The sequence below is a fragment of the Eumetopias jubatus genome, unplaced genomic scaffold (assembly GCF_037043125.1).
Source record: "Eumetopias jubatus isolate StellerSeaLion01/CBP00866 unplaced genomic scaffold, mEumJub1_p1.0 scaffold_2, whole genome shotgun sequence".
In the NCBI taxonomy this organism is placed as follows: domain Eukaryota; kingdom Metazoa; phylum Chordata; class Mammalia; order Carnivora; family Otariidae; genus Eumetopias; species Eumetopias jubatus.
The window spans coordinates 110,861,537-110,871,564 of NW_028274808.1; the positions used below are offsets into that span (position 1 = coordinate 110,861,537).

Here is a 10,028-nt window from a genome sequence, read left to right on the forward strand (position 1 = left end):
CTTGTTTTGTAGATCCATTGTTCCTTGCTTCTTATACTGCTTTTTTATGTGTTTTAATATATTTTGATATCAGTTTGCTTTGACTTTTTATCATGGTCTTTTGAGTAATTATCAAAAGATTTTTCTTGTGGTTATCATGAGGCTTATATAAAATATCTTAGGCTGGACGTGAGCATTGCTGGGGTGCAGATGTGGGGAGAAGGTGATTGTGGGGAGAGCATGTCTCCACTGAACACTTGGATTCAGCTCCTTCATTTCCAACATGGAAGAAACTTATATCAATTCCCTGGACCCTAAAGGCTATTACAATGCCCCTATAATAAAAACCACCAGATCAGGGTCTGCAGGTTTCCTTATCATCTTATCAAGTATAGAAAGAATCATCCTGACGTTACAAAGTGGCTACTTGTCCCTTTAATGCTTGCCATCAGGTTCCTTGGGTCAAAATCAGTCATTATATCTCAAGCTGTGATGATAAAAGTTGTATTGAGCAGGATGTTGTCAACCAAACCAGGAACCATGGACAAGAGACTCTGGCTGAGAGCACATAGCAGTGCCCTCCTTGAAATGAAGACTGAGATAAAGATCTGTGGCAACAGACTAGCCCCCATTGGTCTGGGGCACAGCCAACTACTGTGGCAACAATAGCCCTGCAAGCAACATAGTTATGGAAATAAGAGTAACCTGGCTTCAGGCATGTGCATTCCCAAGTCTCTATTGTATGTTCTGCCATGGAAAAACAATGGAAATGCACAGTAAGTGACTATCTATCTCATCAAATGCCAGACCCTAGAAGACTCTTGCTCCTTCCTGCTACCAGTGGGTTCTTCATTTTTGTCTCCTAATTTAATTATAGAAAGATAAACTGATCTTCAAACTTCAAAAATCTTAAACACTTGTAACACTCTATTTTAAAATGATAACAACCTAACTTCAAAAGAATTATCATACTTTACATTTTTACTTCTTCCTCTCACATTTTAGGTTATTGCTGTTACAGTTTACATTTTTTTAAAGATTTTATTTACTTATTTGTCAGAGAGAGGGAAAGAGAGAGCACAAGAGGGGGAACAGCAGGCAGAGGGGGAAGCAGCCTCCTGCTGAGCAAAGAGCCCTATGTGGGACTCAATCCCAGGACCCCGGGATCATGACCAGAGCCAAAATCAAGAGTTGGACGCTTAACTGACTGAATCACCCAGGCACCCCTGTTTTGATGATGTTAATTAGCATTATTTTACTTCAACTTAAAGAACTCCCTTTAACATTTCTTGTAAGGCAGGTCTAGTGGTAATGAACTTTCTCAGCTTCTGTTTGTTTGGGAAAGTCTTTACTATCCCTCCTTTGTTTCTGAAGGACCACTTTGCCAGGTGTAAAATTCTTGGTTGACAGCTATTTTCTTTCAATATTTTGAATATGTCATTCCTTTCTCTTCTGGCTGAAAAGTTTCTGTTGAGAAATCTACCTGTAGTTATGCAGGGATTCCCTTCTCTCTTTTATCTTACTGCTTTTAAAATGTTTTCTCTTTGACTTTTGACAATTTAATTATAATGTGTTTCAGTGTAACCCTATTTGGGTTCAAGTTATTTGGAATCATTTGGGCTTTCTGGATCTGGATGCTCATCTCTCTTCAGGTTTGGGAAGATTTCAGCCATTATTGCTTTAAATATACTTTCTGTCCCTTTCTCTCTCTTTTTTCTTCTCTAGGATTTCCATAATGCATATGTTGTTTCTTTTCATTGTGTTTTTTATTTATTTATTTTTTAAAAGATTTTATTTATTTATTTGAGAGAGAGAGAATGAGAGACAGAGAGCACGAGAGGGAAGAGGGTCAGAGGGAGAAGCAGACACCCCACTGAGCAGGGAGCCCGATGTGGGACTCGATCCCAGGACTCCAGGATTATGACCTGAGCTGAAGCCAGTTGCTTAACCGAGCCACCCAGGCGTCCTCTTTTCATTGTTTTATAATTCCCATAGGCATTCTTCATATGTTTTCATTCTTTTTTTTTTTTTTTTTCTTTTTGCTCCTCTGACTGTGTAATTTCCAATATTCTATTCTCCAGGTCACTGATTCTTTCTTCTGCATGGTCTGGCCTGCTTTTGAAACTATTGAATTCTTCCATTCAGTTTTTGCATTTCTCAACTCTAAAATTTGTTTTTGTTTTTGTTTTTTGATGATTGCTATTGTTTTGTCAACTTTTCATTTTTTATGCATTTTTTAAAAAATTTTGTTCAGTTATCTGTGTTTTCTTGTAGTTTGCTCTACTTCCTTAAGAGGATTTTTCTGAATTCTCTGACAGTTTATTAGATGTCCATTTCTTTAGGGTTGGTTATTGGAACTTGATTAGTTTCCTTTGGTGGCTTCATGTTTACCTAATTTTCCTTAATTCCTTACATTGCTATCTGTACATTTGAGTCATGGGGCTTTTTTTCTAGACTTTACAAGTTGCTTTGGCAGAGACAGTTCTTCATCAGTCTGCTCAGTTTGGGTTTTTGAGTGTGTCTGCTGGTAATGTCCTTGGACAAGTACGGCCTCCTATTATGGTCTATTTTTGGGTGAGGCAACAGTTCAAGCTCTGAAGACAGGGATGGAATGTGTGTCACTGGCTGCTAGATGGGATTACTGGCTTTGTTTACTACCAAGTGAGGCTATAGGATGAGCTCTGTGGTTGCCTGAATTCTTTGGTCAGGCTTACTAGATAGTTGAGACCAGGTACCATATTCAGTAATAGATGGGGCTATGAATTATCTTCCCTGCCCTGAAAGAAGGTTAGGACAGGGCCCAGGGCCTGTACAGTTCACTGGGGGATGGCCACTGGCTTTGCTCTGCAAACTATTAGGTCTGTCTATCCCTTTTGCTTGAGTACTGCCTGCTGAGCTGCATAGCTTTCAGGCATTCTCACTAGCCCTTCTGTTTAGATGGGGCTGGAAGACACCCTTCACAGGGGGTGGGACAATGTCTCAACACCCTTTTCTGTGTAGGAGCTGGAGGGCCTCTTCAGGCTACTATCAATTTCCCAAACAAACTCTCTGGTTGGGAGGCGCCAGGAGCTACCCTCAGCCTTGGCTATGAATTAATTCCCCTGTCTGTGCATAGTATGGGAAGGCTCCCTGCCCAGTACTGACTTTGCTTTGAGGATAATCAGCTCTGCTCACCTGCCTCTCAGCTTGAGCATCACTGGGCTACATAGCTTTCAGGAGTTGTCACTACATCTTCTAGTCAGATGGGGGTTGTACAGCACTATCCACAGCATGTGAGGCTGTGACTCAACACCTTGCCTGACTGCAGGCAAACTGGACTCTAGAGCTGGCAAAACCCACTTGAGTATCTGTTCAGGCAGATCTGTAACCCAGTGAATTTCCTGGTCAGAGTAACCCCAACTTGGTTTTGCAGATGAGCAAAGCTGCTGACTGGGATTACTATGTGGGCACTGCAAGTATGAACTTGGTCTGCCAAGATCCATTGCTGGTTGTTGCAATCCCCTCCCCACTTCTCTGTCACAGTCAGATTCCTAGTAGTTGGGTCCTACAGTTTCTCCTACAATCCCCAGGGTGCAAGATCAGAGTAGGGGATCCCACAAAATTATCCACAATGCTGGTTATCCTGCCTAGGTTCTTTGCTAATGTTTCTGTTTTAAACCTTTCACTCAGTAAGCCCTATTGTATAACCTAGTGCTATCTGTCTGTGACCTCCATGGATGGCAACCCCCAGAGACTTAAGCAATGTATTTTTTCCTATGCACAATCTAGTCAGGGTTCATACATTGCATTTGGTTTTTATCTCTCTTTAGTCTTTTCTGAAACAAGACTCCTCTCTTTTATTTTTACCCCATGACAGTGAATTTTGAACTCAGGTTAATTTTCTTGTAGATGTCATACATTCTAGATTTGTCTGTCTGCTTGCTCATAGTATCATTTAATTTGTCCCTCTATCCCCTGTATTTACTGTAATTTGAATTTGTGGTCTAAAAGCTTCACTAGATTAAGTTCAAAACTTTATGGCAAAGACGAACCATGAGAGATGATGGACTCTGAAAAACAAACTGAGGGTTCTAGAGGGGAGGGGGGTGGGGGGATGGGTTAGCCTGGTGATGGGTATTAAAGAGGGCACGTTCTGCATAGAGCACTGGGTGTTATGCACAAACAATGAATCATGGAACACTACATCAAAAACTAATGATGTAATGCATGGTGATTAACATAACAATAAAAACAATAAAAAAAACTTTATGGCAAGAATATTTCATAGGTGATGATCCATATTTTGTATTACATTTTATCAGAAGGCTTATAATAAAATTGTCTCACTATTAGTGATTGGCTAAGGTGCAGACCACCAGAATTAGTATTGAAAATAACACACTTTTTGATCTTTTTAATTAATATTTAATATATTAGATGATATTTTGGCATTATGTAACTATCCTGTTATACAACTACATTTCATGCAATGCCTTTGGCTCTTATTAATAATCCTTACCTGAATCATTTATTACATTGAGGGGTTGCAAGATGATGATTTTCTAAATCTCTAATTTCTTCTATTACCAGCTGGTATTCTTTTATAAATAAGACTGTTCTTCCTTTCTACTTCCCACCTTTTCCTTCCTTTCTTTTCTTTCCTTTTCTTTTTTTTTTAAGAGATAGACCAAAATTTTTATTGGATCAAATATATGTGTAAACTTTCCATAGAAACTGGGTGAAATATAGAATTATTGAAGATAATGTGTGAGTTTTCAAAAAAGAAGTCTAGATTTCCTATTTAAAATGCTAATCTGAGTTCAAATACTATATTTCTGTCACTTCAAAATTCTTTTTTGGATGTGCCTGGGTGAACTCAGTTGGTTAAACATCTGACTCTCCATTTTGGCTCAGGTCGTGATCTCGAGGTCATGATTTTATGGTCATGAGATCAAGCCCCTGTCAGGCTCCGTGCTCAGTGCATAGTCTGCTTCAGAGTCTCTCTCCCGCTGCCCCTCCCCCACTCACTCTTTCTCTCTCTCTCTCTAAATTAAATAAAATAAAATCTTTTAAAAAATTATTCTTTCTCATCTACCTTTTCTAATATCTATAGACTGTTTTTTTAATTCATTGCATCTGAATCAATTATCATATTTATTTTTATTGATGACCAAATTGTCCTAAATAGCCAATTTAATTGGAGCTCATTCAAGTTTGTTTCTTTGCACGTATGATCTGTGTGATCAGTAGCCACTAGAACATCTCCCAATGATCCCTGCTTCCTCAGTATTCATGCCTTATATAATCCTTCCCCTTGAATGTGGGTTGGATCTAGTGATCCACTTCTAGCAGACAAGAGAGGGCAAAAGTGATGGTGTGTCGTGTCTGAGATTAGGTTATGAAAAGCCCATGACTTCTGTCTTGCTATTCATCTCTTCCTTTCTTATTTGCTCATGCTAATGGAAGCCAGACACAATGTTGTCATCTTCCCCATGAGGAAGCCCACCTGGCTAGAAATTGAGAATGCCTTCTGATCAACAGCCAGAAAGAAACTTAAGCTTTCAATATAAATGAGAAAATACATATTGTCAATTGTCAACAGCCACATGAATGAGTTTAAAAGTGTATCTTCTCTCATATGAGCCTGGGAGGACTGCAGCCTGGCTGACAACTTCATTGCAGCCTTTTTAGAGACCTTAAGCCAGAAGACCCAGCTAAGATGTCCTCCTATTTTAGAATCACAGAACTCTGAGATAATAAGTATTTATTGTTTTAGGTCCTAAGTTTGAGATTAATTTATTTTATAGTGATGGATAACTAATACAACCTCACTAGTCTTTGAGCACTTTTATTTCTTTCTAGTGCAACATGATTTCTTAGGTTAACTTTGTATTTTTCCCAACTTATTGCTGCAATAAGCATTTCTCCAAATTTCTCTATTTTCTTTCAGTAGAGAATGGTGTTTAGAATACAAGATCTTGTCATAAAATGTGCTCATTGTTATAGAGATGTTATTGTTCCTATATCCAACCAGTGAATAGAGTTAGAAAACACATATAAAAAATCTTGAGCTCATATTAATATTACCAATTCTCATTTAATATTGCATGGCTCTTCTTTGCCTTCTTTAATTACCTATTTTATTTCTTTTCTCTTATAGTAAAGATCTCACTTTCTTAACAGTAAAGAGGTAACATTACAAGGAAATGGAGTAGAGAGTGTCACAGTTTTAGCAATGACAGTAAGTTCTCTGGCTTTCTGGAATATCTTCCTTTTATAGTGTCTTCATTTCTACCCAATGAGATTTACTTATTTGATTCTTGAGGGCTTTCTGAATGTTTCGTTTTCTTTTCCTTTTTTTAATATTTTTTAAGATTTTATTTATTTATTTGACAGAGAGAGACACAGCGAGAGAGGGAACACAAGCAGGGGATGGGAAAGGGAGAAGCAGGCTTCCCGCAGAGCAGGGAGCCCGATGTGGGGCTCGATCCCAGGACCCTGGGATCATGACCTGAGCCGAAGGCAGGCATTTAATGACTGAGCCACCCAGGCACTCCTGAATGTTTTGTTTTCTTATCAAAAATTTTTAGAATTATTTTCCAACTTAGAAAAATAATCCAGAAAGAACATAATTTAAAAATTGGGAAGAAATGCCAAGAAAATAAGTAAATAACTCTAGTAGTGAACTTGTGTTTTTGTTTTTTTAATTATTATTTGTTTAATAGAAAGCATGTTGTGCCTCTAATATGTGCTGTTCACTGTTTAAGGCACCAGAGACTCAAAGTTTCTATTTCTGGTTAGAAGAATTTATATTCTGCGGAAGGAGTTGTATAAATGCATCAATGTAGTTAATATAATTAAGTGATAACATAGAGATACAGAGCACTTTCTCATGTTAAATTTGTCCATTTTCAATAAAAGTTTTGGTGTCCTTTTTATGAGTTTGAGTGAGTTTTCATATATTATTATTGTTGTCATTATTTTAATATAATAAGTATTATTAAGTGTGTCATTGTTGATATAAACAATTTTCTCAGTTTGGATTGTCTTACAATCTTGTGAGGTTTTGCTCTTCAGAGAGCTTCAAATTTTATGTAGATAAATTTAACCAACATATCCTAATGATCTATTTGTTCTTAAATTTAGAAAGTGTTTATCCATTCTGAGATCAATTGGTCATTATTCCCATCTGTTTTCTGCTTTTATTTTTAAATAAAATTTATTTTAATGGATGATAGGTTAAAATTGTGATCCAACTTAATGTGTTCCTCAAAAGTATTATTTCCCCAAAACCTTTGGGTAATTCATCTATATACCTTAGTTTACAATGCTTCTTTTCCATCTACTATGATCTTTTTTATTTTATTGGTTTTAAGATAGTCTCTAATATTCTGTTGATTTGTTTGCCCATTCTTGAAACAATATTTGCAAATGTTTTATGGATGCTTGAAAAGAAGGCATATTCACTGTTAGTGGGAAACATTCATACATGCATCCATATAGTCAACATTTGTTTCAGGTAAATTCAAACACCTTTAGAAATCAGGTAAGTGATATAAATGTGCTGAACAGCCAAATGTAATTCATTAGGAAGTGGGCCAATGAGGTTGGCAGGGAGAGAACATACCTGGCCTAGAGACACAAAGTCAAATATTAAAAAATAAATAAATAAATAAATAAAAATAAATATATATATATAAATATATATATATATAGAGAGAGAGAGAGAGAGATAGTATTGGTACAATTCCTCAGCCTCAGGTATGTTTGTGGAGTTAATTTGGTTTCTTGTCTCTACATTTGCATACTCCAGTATGAGTAATTATTGGGAAGGGGAATTTTATTTAAAACAAAACAATTGTAACAGCTTTTACTTTCTGAGAGGAGGCAAGAATGATGTATATATTTTATTGGGAAAGAGATTGTAATGGGAGGAGAAAGGAAAGATTGAACTTTCAAGGCTTCTATTAATTCTTCTATATTTAACTCAAACTGTTGGGTCATTTGCTTATCAGAGCATATAATCTAATCTTTGGACTTTTGGAAAGCTAAATTACTGTGCAAGTAAATGGTGGTGAGGCTTGGGGCTGGTACTTATTTGAGTGGAGGGAGAAATTAGACACCATGTCTTTATTGAGAAGTAAAATGATGAAAAGTTTGTGCCAATATGTATTTAGGTTTAAATAATACTTTACAAATAAATAGACTGCTATCTAAAGGGAAAAAAAATTCCATTGGTGCCAGATGAGATAACCTAGGACAGCAAACCACTTACCATCATATAAAGACATGCCAGGGAAAGGACCTGGAAGTGCTGGCTTGATCTCCCACGCCAGAGAACAGCCACTATCAGCTGCCGGAAGAGTAGCATAAGCTGGAATAAACCAACAGGGAGTCTGTCACAGTGAAGGAACACTGAAGGGGATTTTTGGGTGGAGAGAAAAAAGGCAATAAAGGAAGAAGGTTTTCGTTTGTTTTTGTGTTATAAAAATCCAAATGAGCCCTGTTTATTAAGGGGTAGATATCAACTGGGTGGAGTTAAACAGGAAGTTTTATTTTTCTCTAATTGGTGCTTTCAACATTTATCAAATCCTCCACTTCATTCTTTAAGAGTCTTATAGACGGATTCCAGAACCTATGGACATTTTCAGATTTAAAAACTCAATCCAATCAAGTTTAAAATTACCTTCATACTTGATCTAAAGTTTTGCTTTGCCAAATAACTTCTTAAAATCATGATTCAAGGGTCTTTAAGTGGGAGATTAACATGGGCAGTTCTTGCACCCCCTTACCTCTAGACAAGAGAAAAATGGACTGAAAAAGTAATCTGTTTTCACTGGGCATGTTGTCCTTCTTTCTTTCTTTGCTTGTGCTGGTTTCTGCTGCTCCTCTGGCTAATCCTGACAGGCTGCTGAGGGTGGCCTTTCTATGTGAAAGACATTGAAAGAATTGATCTCTCATGGATGGGCATGTGAAAGTTCTTTGCACCATCCTGTGAGATCTTCCTGTGGCTCATTTCTTGAGCATGGAGCATCTTCTCTGGCGCAAACACTTCTAATTTCTCCTACTCAGTTCCCATCCACTGTGGTATATACCATAGCCTCCCCATGCTGGAGTCCCTTAGTCTGGAGGGTAGCCTTGTTGGATGAGGTATTCACAAAAAGATCTCAAGGTCAGTTCCTTTTCTGGTGTCCCCTGGTCCTCTTGGAACAGCAAATACTGTCATGGCTGCTTTACTGTCATCATCTCTCTTTAATTCATAGGGACAAGTCATCAAGTCTTAGCAGATAGCCATTCCCCCAGTGCAAGGCCACCTGTCTCATTCTGGAGGAACTAAAAAAATTCTATTTAAAAATCTCTGAGAAAATCCGCCTCCTGCCATCTTGGCTTGAGGGCTGGGGAAGTACATTTTCCTATGAATACTGCATATACTACAAGCCCACTGACTTCAACAATCTTTCCTTCTCTCCCTCCAGTCAACTCTTTATAGAAGTGGTTGGGGTGGGTTGTGGTGGGGATGGGGCCTGGATGACAGTAGTAGGCTGACTCTTCTACTTTTCATTAGATCTTGGGAGAGATATCGATGCCCAGAACCTCTTTAGAATATGGTATAATAGCTTATTTTTGTCCTCAAGTTTGAGCTCTAGTAAGGTTAATGTACTTAACAAATTAAATTAATAAATTATACAGTTGCATACTCACATTGCCTGAACAGTTCTACTTAATATTGTTGCATGGAGAAAATCATGGACTCGAATAAGACAGAATATCATATTCCTGTGGTCTGTGTGGAATCCAAGCAAAGGAATCATCTTGTTGCTTAGTGCCCTTGCCCTGCTCTTCTTTCTGCCCTGGAGGGTTAAGCTGGTTCTTGTGGGAGCGAGTCAAAAAACTTGCATCTTTATTTACAGATTAAACACAGAGCTTTCTAGAGTATATGCTGTGTGGTGCTAATAAACTTGCCTCCAAATAAGCAAACAAACAAACAAACAAAAACAACAGAAAACCACACAAAAAAACCCTCAAATCCCCTCCCTAAACCAAAACAAAAACACTGATATTTGTAGTGT

At 37.7% G+C, this 10,028-nt stretch overlaps 1 pseudogene; it reads left to right on the forward strand.

The window, feature by feature from the left end:
- The first annotated feature begins 262 nt into the window (after positions 1-262).
- Positions 263-759, forward strand: LOC114222642 (gametocyte-specific factor 1 pseudogene; annotated as a pseudogene).
- The last annotated feature ends 9,269 nt before the right edge of the window (positions 760-10,028 follow it).